Genomic DNA, 9,984 nt, shown 5'->3' with positions numbered 1-9,984 from the left:
TTAGTTAGTAGCATAGTATTGCGTCAGTTAGGATAGCTTCAAGTTAGCGTAGATTATCTGTATTTAGTACAGTGGTCAGGATGGTACGTAGGTGTAATGTTGCTGGTTGCAACAGCACTGCTGGACTGTATTGCTTTCCATATAGACTTGGAAATTAGGCCAGGGGTTGCACGTCCTTGTTCTGGAAGACCATGAAGTTCCCGCCTAGAGCTGTAGGAGTGTGCAAACTGCATTTTACGCGGGATTGCTTCTCCAACGCAATGGAGGTGGAAATGGGCTTCTCCAAACAGCTTGCGCTGAAAAGCTGACGCAGTGCCAAACGCTGCTCCTCCTGCATGGACTCCACCACCTCAGCGGCGTCTTGAGGTGAGTGATCATATATATTTGAATCACAATTTATGGTTAGGCTAAAGTTAATCCTCTGGGGCCGACAAACGCGCGTTCGCGATGCGGGAGTGTTAAACGTATTGCACCCTTATACATTGTATTACGGTATTGACTACCTGTATAGTTTTATTTGGAGGTATATGGTTTTGTACATGATGACGTTACGATTTACGTCACATTCTTCTAAGTTGAGAGAACAGCTAACTGATGTTATGTTCAAGTGAAGCTTGCTAAATAAAAATCCTGCTAAAAGGATAAACATCACTGAACAGCGTTTCGTTTGTTTTTCCTGCACGTGAGTGAAGGTGAATGCGCACTCGGATACTCAACAGGGAGTTAAAACCGCAGTTTGAGCCAGCGGCTCGAATTGATATGGCTCCGGCCCTGTGTCCACAGACAATTCACCCTCCTCCACTTCAGGTGAATGTGGGGGAGAAAGGTCCTCGACTTCAAAAGACCGCTCCGTGGCAAAGCTACTTGCGTCACTCCATTTTAGAGTCTGACAGCAGCTGTCAATTAATCTGTTAACCCCCCCCGCTCATCCCCGCCCATCCCCGCCCTAGGTTCGTCCCCTCTATCCCCGCTGGGGTCTGCCCACTTTTCGAGCATTTTTCAAATATTGCTAGTGGGTGGAGTCAGACACTGAGCAGGGGTTTATTTACCCTTTAACTCTTCTTTTTTTTTTTTTTTTTTTTTTTTTACTAGATTTTATAGTAAATGTGAACTCATTTAAGCGAAGTTCATATGCATTATGTGTATTTATACACACACACATAAATGAATTTACCGTTACATGATGCAGTTATCCATTTGGAATATGTTCATACCAGCTTGTGAGCATTTAATTATTTCAACAATCCCCTGATCTTTTAAATCATAATCAGAAATAAGTTTATTGACATATGCACACACAAGGAATTCATACAAATTTGTTCAATAACAAAAGCTTCCCAAGTACACACAAAAATTTACTTAAACTGAACAATACAATAAAAATAAGCAGATATGTGGGGATAAATCTGCTAATGGATTTAACAACAATCCCACATATAACAGCTTTCAAAAGAATGGTAGCAAGACATGCCATCAGAGCTAGTGGCAACTGTTCTCCACTGGATAGCACAGTACACCTTCTGATATGCTGGCATTTCAGGCAGTGATGTTCAGCCTGAAACAGAAGACACAGTGAAAAACATCACTGTATGTCTTCCCAGCTTGTTCCATGTTCAAAGAGGCTATGGTGGGGTACATAGCAGGCTTTGCAGTTAAAACAACTATGAAGATAATTCTGTGCACTACCTGTTTATCAGCACTCAGTGTCGAGAGCTCTTCCCAAGATGAACACACTGATCGACATGAAGTCCTGAGGTGGATATATCAGACAGTGTCCTGAAAGTCTGCAAGACAGCTGAGAAGGTTCTGGAACTCCATGATGGTTCTGCATTCAAGTAACTTGAGGCACACATGTTCAACCTAGAACCATACAACAATCACATCTTCATACTCAAAGTGCAGTTTTCAGGATGCATCGCCCAGTGTCAAGTTTCAACACACAGGCATGTGATCAACAAAGGACAAAAAAGTAGGCTGCAACCCCAGCGCACCGAACCCCCCATTTCTCATTTGGCCACACAAAATATGAATCATTGTAATTACTCAATTCTGATTAGCAATTTTAGTTTTATCAGTACATTTTGTGATTTCTGCAATTAATCTGCATGTAATAATAGTATTTAAAATACCTTTTTAGGGGTTCTGCAAAAGAAAGTCAAATATGAAGGCTGCTAATTGGATCAATGCAGGTAAACGTCATATTATACGACTACGCATCACTTTACAGAGAGTTTACGAATTACTAGTTAAGTCTTGCCTTAAGAACAGGTGGTGCAACCAAATTAAGCACCGTCTTAGTTACAAATTTATTAGTAGTTACTAAACCCTTAGTGTGAACTTTATACACAAACCTAAGACCTTACGCACAGCAATTTACTCAACCTCATGTCCTTCCAAACATGTATGACTTTTTCTGTGAAACACAAAAGATGACATTTTAATGAATGTTTTTATCCATACAATGAAAGTCGATGTTGACCAAAACAAGCTATTTTGCTCACCATTTACTTTCCTTATATGGAATACAAAATACCTTTTTGGGGGTTCTGCAAAAGAAAGTCACATGGATTTGAAAGGACATGAGGTTGAGTATATGATGACAGAATTTACATTTTTGGGTCAACTTTTCTATTAATATTAAAAGTTATAAGTATCTGAAACACAGGGATTTTATAAGACTTGTAAAAAGTTACACTGCATGTTGCAAAAGTATCTTCATTGCAAATAGAAACAGATAGTATAATATTTTTTACTCAACTAATGTTGTCAATTCTCTTACCTGTTAAAACAGCTCTTCAGTGAAACCAGACTGACCACTGTCTCCTCATACATGTCTCATACATCATTTCCTCCTGTTGAAAACCAATTCCAGTTTTATCTAACATTCAGTGGGATGTTTATTGAAATCCAAACTGCAAACTTAACTTGTTTAACTTATAAAATATCCATGTGCTTCCAAGTCAGGGCTGGACTGGAAGATAAATTTACATAGCAACTGGCCCAAAAGTTGTTGAGGGGGGTGTTTGCTGTCCTTTTCTGCATATCGCAGCGCCGTTTTGTGGACCACAACGTACCATTCAGCAGAACGCGGCAGCTCATTTTGGCTTATCGCGGCCGACACAGCGGCCCGCTCGGTTCTCCCGATGGCCAGTCCACTCTGATCCCCCAAAGTGCGTCGGTCCACCGGAAAAATGCCCGATATGCCAGATTACCAGTCTAGCCCTGCTCCTCGTGAATTCCAATTGATCACTTTAGAAATGATGCCCGTGAGCTGGTCTGTATTCAGGCGTGCACTGTAAAAAGAACAAATTACACAAGGAGAATTAATGCAAGCCCACATTATATTCACCATATGTAACCGGTGTTGATCTGCAAGTAGATATTCAACTTGACCAAAAAAGCTAATTTGGTGAGTTATACGGTTTTTCATTGTAGTTATTTTCTATGGGTCAATTCCACACAACATATATTTGCAAAAATATAAAGTATTGCAAAATAAAATATATATTTTTTAAACAAAAATTAAGTATCACAAAACTATCGAGAGAAAAAAGAAAGTTTTGCAAACAAAAATAAACAATTGCAAAATATAAATAAAATATAGCTTATAATTAATTGCAAAAATCAATGACTGTTGTAAAAGAAACTAAAGAACTTTTATCCTTTTTTATCTCTGCAACAGATTTTTAGGCAGCAATGATTTTGCCACACATCTTTTTCTTTGCAAAGCCTACTAATTATTTTGCAACACTCCTTTTAATCTGCATTTCCATCACGTGTGAGCCCATGATACCGTTTTGCCTTTGCGCTTCACTTTTCTGTGCTTTTCACTTTATGGCACTGTTTTGACGTGGGGGTGGGGTCAGGGGAATGGGGCGTGTAAAACGGGCACAGTGATGCCTCCCTGGAAGTTATGTCATTGGCTTAAAGGGTAAATAAACCCCTGCTCAGAGTCTGACTCCACCCACTAGCAATATTTGAAAAATGCGAAAAGTGGGCAGACCCCAGTGGGGATAGTGTGGACGAACCGAGGGCGGGGCTGGGCGGGGCTGGGCGGGGCGGGGTGCACCTGAGACCCGTAGTGACAGATTAATTGACAGCTGCTGTCAGACTCTAAAATGGAGAGTGACTGGAGTGACGCAAGTAGCTTTGCCACGGAGCGGTCTTCTGAAGTCGAGGACCTTTCTGAATTGTTTGTGGACACAGGGCCGGAGCCATATCAATTCGAGCCGCTGGCTCAAACTGCGGTTTTAACTCCCTGTTGAGCATCCGAGTGCGCATTCACCTTCACTCGCGTGCAGGAAAAACAAACGAAACGCTGTTCAGTGATGTTTATCCTTTTAGCAGGATTTTTATTTAGCAAGCTTCACTTGAACATAACATCAGTTAGCTGTTCTCTCAACTTAGAAGAATGTGACGTAAAGCGTAACGTCATCATGTACAAAACCGTATACCTACAAATAAAACTATACAGTCAATACCGTAATACAATGTATAAGGGTGCAATACGCTTAACACTCCCGCGCCATCGCCAGCGCTTGTCAACCCCAGAGGATTAACTTTAGCCTAACCATAAATTGTGATTCAAATATATATGATCACTCACCTCAAGACACCGCTGAGGTGGTGGAGTCCATGCAGGAGGAGCAGCGTTTGGCACTGCGTCGCTTTTCAGCGCAAGCTGTTTGGAGAAGCCCATTTCCACCTCCATTGCATTGGAGAAGCAATCCCGCGTAAAATGCAGTTTGCACACTCCTCCAGCTCTAGGCGGGAACTCGTGGTCTTCCAGAACAAGGACGTGCAACCCCTGGCGCCTAATTTCCAAGTCTATATGGAAAGCAATACAGTCCAGCAGTGCTGTTGCAACCAGAAACACTACACCTATGTACCATCCTGACAACTGTACTAAATACAGATAATCTATGCTAACTTGAAGCTATCCTAACTGATGCAATACTATGCTACTAACTAACTATGCTTCTAACAATACTACACTAACAAATATGCTAATTAACTACCTAGGCTACACGAAATAATCAAAATAACTATATAAATGCTATGCTAAATAGATGCTAAAATACTCTATCCTGATCGTTTTCAATACTCGCAATTCCAACTCCTGACTCACTACAGTGGTTTTGACGAAACAAGATGGTTTTTATACTGCCATGGGCGTGGTAGCTCGTTCCAAGGGCGTGGTGAGTTGGAACCTGCTTACGTCAGCTGTCACCGCTTACGTCACGAAGTACCGCAAACAGCCAATAGGAAAATTCAACTGCAGTAGCCACCGTTCAACCTGAAGAGGGCAGCACTCAGACGTTTTTACACTATATATTGTAGAATTAAAACACTTTATACACAAATGTCAAAAAAATTACTTGAATCAATGACCAGTACTAATAAAGCCCCATTCTTACAGATCATTAACTAAAAAAAGTTGGTTTAGGGTTTAGTTACCCTTTAAGACACAGATCAAACATCATGGCCGAGCAGAGGCTTGCGGGTGGATCTCAGGTATGTAAAGTTGATTGTTTCCTTTTATTTAATTAGCAATAAATGTGTTTTAACAGCGTTTGCTTCAGATAAAGTAGTTAGAGATCAGTTAAAGCGGTGGATTTATTAGCCATACTCGCTTAACGTGTCTGAAATAGCCAGCATCTGCAGTTTTTTCTCTCTCAATTGATTCGACTATTGATTGATTTGTATGTTTACTTTATAGATTATAATTGTCTATACCATAGTATGTTGTCTTCTAAAAAAATTTAAACTACATATTTAAACATATATAAATAAATAGATGTTACTGTTAAAGGAGACAATAAATAGATTACAAAAAAAAGTTAAACGATCGTAACAAATAAGCATCCCAGGAAACGATCTACAAACAATAAAAGAACATCATATAAAGTTACACTTATAAAGTTAACTGTGCAAAAGCAAAACAAATTTAACAGATTGATTCTTAAGAGCAGGTGCTGATAACCTGGCCATATCCTGCTCTACTCGAGGCAGAGAAACAGCAGGAGAAAGCTGCTGCTGACCCTGAGCTGCCTGAATATACTGCGGTCAAGCCAGCCGCCACTTCGAAATGAGCGGTCAAACTAGCCGCACCTATATTTCGTGGTGCGCGTATACACTGGTTATTGCGGTATGACCGTCAGAACTAAAACAGGTTAAATTCCTGCCAAGGCAATTTCACATGCATTCATTTATTCTGTCTGTCTGTCAGAAATAAAGAAAGACAGAACGAAAGAAAGAAAGATTTTAGCACACCTCACAACCTGTCACTGCATGATATATTGAATTCCAAAATAAGAACCCCCCCAAAACACATATATTACCTTTTTTGTCCATACATTCAGAAAATCATAAAAATAAAAGTCCTAGCTTCCACAGACCAGTTTCACCTCACATGGAGAGGACACCTTCTCAAGGTGTGAACTACAATGTTTCAGGACATTCTGATGTTGAATTCCAAAATAAGAGCCCCCCAAAACTCGAATATTAGATGTTTTGTTTACACATTCAGAAAATCATAAAAATAAAAGTCCGAGCTTCCACAGACCAATTCCACCTCAGGTGGGGAGGACACCTTCTCAAGGTGTCAACTACAATGTTTCAGGACATTCTGATGTTGTCTTCCAAAATAAGAGCCCCCCAAAACTCGAATATTAGATGTTTTGTGTACACATTCAGAAAATCGTAAAAATAAAAGTCCTAGCTTCCACAGACCAATTTCACCTCAGGTGGGGAGGAAACCTTCTCAAGGTGTGAATTTCATTGTTTCAGGACATTCTGATGTTGTATTCCAAAATAAGAGCCCCCCAAAACTCGAATATTAGATGTTTTGTGTACACATTCAGAAAATCGTAAAAATAAAAGTCCTAGCTTCCACAGACCAATTTCACCTCAGGTGGGGAGGAAACCTTCTCAAGGTGTGAATTTCAATGTTTCAGGACATTCTGATGTTGTATTCCAAAATAAGAGCCCCCCAAAACTCGAATATTAGATGTTTTGTTTACACATTCAGAAAATCATAAAAATAAAAGTCCAAGCTTCCACAGACCAATTTCACCTCAGGAGGGGAGGACACCTTCTCAAGGTGTGAACTACAATGTTTCAGGACATTCTGATGTTGTCTTCCAAAATAAGAGCCCCCCAAACACGAATATTAGATGTTTTGTTTACACATTCAGAAAATCATAAAAATAAAAGTCCTAGCTTCCACAGACCAATTTCACCTCAGGTGGGGAGGACACCTTCTCAAGGTGTGAACTACAATATTTCAGGACATTCTGATGTTGTCTTCCAAAATAAGAGCCCCCCAAAACTCATATAGTACCTTTTTTGTCCATACATTCAGAAAATCATAAAAATAAAAGTCCTAGCTTCCACAGACCAGTTTCACCTCAGATGGGGAGGACACCTTCTCAAGGTGTGAACTACAATATTTCAGGACATTCTGATGTTGTCTTCCAAAATAACAGCACCCCAAATCTCGAATATTAGATGTTTTGTTTACACATTCAGAAAATCATAAAAATAAAAGTCCTAGCTTCCACAGACCAATTTCACCTCAAATGGAGAGGACACCTTCTCAAGGTGTCAACTACAATGTTTCAGGACATTCTGATGTTGAATTCCAAAATAAGAGCCCCCCAAACTCGAATATTAGATGTTTTGTTTACACATTCAGAAAATCATAAAAATAAAAGTCCTAGCTTCCACAGAACAATTTCACCTCAGATGGAGAGGACACCTTCTCAAGGTGTCAACTACAATGTTTCAGGACATTCTGATGTTGTCTTCCAAAATAAGAGCCCCCCAAAACTTGAATATTAGATGTTTTGTGTACACATTCAGAAAATCATAAAAATAAAAGTCCTAGCTTCCACAGACCAATTTCACCTCAGGTGGGGAGGACACCTTTTCAAGGTGTGAACTACAATGTTTCAGGACATTCTGATGTTGAATTCCAAAATAAGAGCCCCCCCAAACTCGAATATTAGATGTTTTGTCCATACATTCAGAAAATCATAAAAATAAAAGTCCTAGCTTCCACAGACCAATTTCACCTCAGATGGGAAGGACACCTTCTCAAGGTGTCAACTACAATGTTTCAGGACATTCTGATGTTGAATTCCAAAATAAGAGCCCCCCAAAACTCGAATATTAGATGTTTTGTTTACACATTCAGAAAATCATAAAAATAAAAGTCCAAGCTTCCACAGACCAATTTCACCTCATATGGAGAGGACACCTTCTCAAGGTGTGAACTACAATGTTTCAGGACATTCTGATGTTGTCTTCCAAAATAAGAGCCCCACAAAACTCGAATATTAGAATTTCCCCTTCTGTCGCTCTCTCCACGTTGTGTCAGAGAAGCGACACTAGGGGTCTCACTTGAGCGCCGATATCGCTCAACATATCGCACAACAGCGGCTTTCTCCTGTTTGCACAGCTGTGCATTTCCTGCCCCTGAGCGCTTCGACAGTGCAGATTATAAAGAACTCTCACGAGTCCTTTTCTGTCATAAAAGAGTGATTTTATTTAAAAGAGTAATTTCCTCTAAAAGAGCAAAACACAGCGGCGTTGAACGTCCTTTTAAGGACGCGTCTTTATAAAGATGCCTTTCCGCCCCTGTGTTGTTCCTGGATGCGGTAGAATACTCTCCGCTTCCGACAGCTTGTCTCATGTGTCTGGGTAGCAATCACACCGAGTCTGCGTTTGTGGATGGTTCATGTTCTCACTGCGAGAACATGACCATGACAGCGTTGCGGTCGCGGCTTGCTTACAACCGTAAGCAAGCCACTCCATCTGCCCCCCGTGTCGCTCCTTCCCACGGGATTGAGGACAATGCGGCTGGGGATGGAGGCGATTCGGGGATGGTAGCGGGTGCAGCTCCGCCGGTTACGCCCCCTCGGACCACCCGCGCCCCGGCACGCTCATTGACTCCCGTCCCCGCTCGAGGCAGTGGCGACTTGCCTCACAGCCAGTCTGCCTACCCTCTTGCGATGGAAGTAGACGAGTTCGCCGCGGAATCGGAGGGCATGGTATCTGATGCTGAGGACTCCTCTGGGCTGCCACCTTCGGGCCTGCATGCCTAGGAAGAGGCCGACGCACAGATGTCCGATATGCTTTCCCGGGCAGCCAACAGCGTGGGCTTGTATTGGAACCCTCCATCCTCCCCATCCCCACGGCTGAGCGCCGCTCACAGCATCGCCCCCCCGGTCACGTTCTTCCCGGAGGTGCATGATGAGCTGACGTCTTCGTGGAGAGCACCCCTCTCCACTCGTCGCACCGCCACCTGCTCATCCGCCCTCGCCACCCTTGACGACGGAACGCGCCACTGGTACACGGTGATTCCCCAGGTGGATAGGGCTGTTGCGCTCCATCTATGCCCCGGAAGCCCTACCACCTGGCGGGGCCGCCCTGTACTCCCTTCCCGGACCTGTAGAGCAACATCCTCGCTGACCCGGAAGGCTCCCAGGCGCTCCTGAGACAACGTACCCAGAGTTCAAGAAGTTAGCTCCGGAGGTGGTAAGACCGCTCCGTCCCCCGGTGGAGGGCCGGGAGGAGAATCTTGTGTTTTTTTCATTTGCCGCACCCCTCAACAGGGGCTGCGGTACCCAAATTCTCAATAAAAGAGCCTTTGTCTCTGGATCATGTGGCCCGCAAATGCTGTTCTCACGGCACTCTACTTTCAGGCCTCAACAGTCCCGGGTCCCTGGACGCGGTGCCCCCGCCCTCAGCCCCACGACTGTTCCCCGGCCGGCCGGTTCAGACGAGTCCAGAGGACGCCAGCATCAGACCTCCTCCTCAGTCACGAACCCGCCCCCCACCGGGTGCACGGAGCAAGGTAAGTGCTTTGAGTTTATTCTCAGCACCAGAGCCTCGGGACACTACGTTGCTTCCCGACGCTGTGTTACCTGTTCCGCACCGCTGCGAAGCCCTGCCGGGTACGTATAAAATACTCGTCCCCTT

At 42.9% G+C, this 9,984-nt stretch overlaps 1 long non-coding RNA gene across 1 annotated transcript; it reads right to left on the bottom strand.

Annotated features, from left to right (window-relative positions):
- Positions 1-1,429: 1,429 nt before the first annotated feature.
- Positions 1,430-2,830, bottom strand: LOC127639132 (uncharacterized). Its single transcript, XR_007969930.1, has 3 exons — positions 2,780-2,830; positions 1,687-1,860; positions 1,430-1,555 (listed from the first exon to the last, which is right to left on the bottom strand). It is a non-coding gene; the product is annotated as an uncharacterized LOC127639132 (long non-coding RNA).
- Positions 2,831-9,984: the final 7,154 nt, after the last annotated feature.

This window comes from Xyrauchen texanus, chromosome 47, assembly GCF_025860055.1.
Source record: "Xyrauchen texanus isolate HMW12.3.18 chromosome 47, RBS_HiC_50CHRs, whole genome shotgun sequence".
In the NCBI taxonomy this organism is placed as follows: Eukaryota; Metazoa; Chordata; class Actinopteri; order Cypriniformes; family Catostomidae; genus Xyrauchen; species Xyrauchen texanus.
The sequence above is the reverse complement of the archived record's forward strand: the minus strand, read 5'-3'. Positions and strand labels throughout refer to the sequence as shown.